Source organism: Arachis duranensis, chromosome 9, assembly GCF_000817695.3.
Source record: "Arachis duranensis cultivar V14167 chromosome 9, aradu.V14167.gnm2.J7QH, whole genome shotgun sequence".
Classification (NCBI taxonomy): Eukaryota; Viridiplantae; Streptophyta; class Magnoliopsida; order Fabales; family Fabaceae; genus Arachis; species Arachis duranensis.
Genome location: NC_029780.3, coordinates 63934315 through 63935816, shown reverse-complemented (window position 1 = coordinate 63935816; position 1502 = coordinate 63934315). Strand labels below are relative to the sequence as shown.

At 40.9% G+C, this 1502-nt stretch overlaps 1 non-coding gene across 1 annotated transcript; it reads right to left on the bottom strand.

Moving 5' to 3' along the window:
- Positions 1 to 961: 961 nt before the first annotated feature.
- On the bottom strand, positions 962 to 1069 carry LOC127742150 (small nucleolar RNA R71). The gene has a single exon (XR_008003337.1). It is a non-coding gene; the product is annotated as a small nucleolar RNA R71 (small nucleolar RNA).
- Positions 1070 to 1502: the final 433 nt, after the last annotated feature.

Genomic DNA, 1502 nt, shown 5'->3' with positions numbered 1-1502 from the left:
TGTGAGTTTTTACTTTACGATAATTCGGTATACTTGCCGAAGGAAAATTTGTTGAGAGACAAGTTTTCATGCATCAAGTTTATGGCACTGTTGCCGGGGATTGATTTTGTATCAACAATGATTAAGTTGGAAGTTCACTAGATTGAGCATTTTTCTTTTTGTTTGTTTACTTTATTCAGTCGTTTACCTTCAGTTTGGTTAGTTTCTTCCTCATCCCTTATACCCTCTCTATTTTCTTTCTTCCTTTGTTATTATTTACAATTCTACTCACTAACCCTCTAACTGTTTGATAATTTGCACCACTCACACTAACAATAACTCTAACAAGAATAATCTCTTCATTTTATCTCTTGCTGTGTGCTTTGTTAGTTGTATGACAGGGAGAAGAGGGGGGGCTTCAACTTCCTTCGATTTAGAACCTGAAAGGACCCTCCGGAGACTAAGGAGGGAAGCAAGAGGGAAAGGAGTTGTTGGTGCTGAAGAAGAGGAAGAGTATTTTGAAACAAACATGGAGGAGAACTTGGAAAACAATCAAGAAGGAATAGCTCACAACCATGCTAGAAAAGGCCCTACAAATCATGCTGGGTAAGAGATGAGAGTTCTAGGCTCTTACATCAATCCAAATCCAGGAAACTGTGGAAGTAGCATCCAAAATCCCACCATACATGCCAACAACTTTGAACTAAAACCCCAGCTCATCACCCTTGTTCAGAATAACTGCTTGTTTGGAGGAAGTGCTCAAGAAGACCCCAATCAACATCTAACCACCTTCCTGAGAATATGTGACACTGTGAAGTCTAATGGAGTCCACCCGGATGTCTATAGGCTGCTTTTGTTCCCTTTTTCACTCAGGGACAAAGCATCCAAGTGGCTTGAATCCTTCCCAAAGGAGAGCTTAACAAATTGGAAAGAAGTGGTGAATAAGTTTCTGGCAAGATTCTACCCTCCTCAAAGAATTAACAGGCTGAGAGCTGAGGTGCAAACTTTCAGGCAACAAGATGGTGAGACTCTCTATGAGGCATGGGAGAGGTTTAAGGACTTAACAAGAAGATGCCCACCAGACATGTTTAATGAATGGGTTCAACTTCACATTTTCTATGAAGGTCTCTCTTATGAATCAAAGAAGGCTGTAGACCATTCCTCAAGAGGCTCTCTAAACAAGAAGAAAACCATTGAAGAAGCCATAGATGTCATTGAGATGGTAGCTGAGAATGACTACTTCTATGCATCTGAAAGAAGCAACACTCGAGGAGTAATGGAGCTGAACCACATGGATGCATTGCTAGCTCAAAATAAGATGATCACCAAGCAGCTAGCAGATCTTACCAAGAAGGTGGAGGAAAACCAAGTTGCAGCAGTCATCACTTCATCACCAGCTCAAGAAGGAGTGAATATAGGAGAAGAAGGTGACTGGGAACAAGCCAACTATGTTGGAAACTTACCAAAAGAAATCCATGATCCATACTCCAAAACTTACAAGAGACGCCACAACCACAATTTCA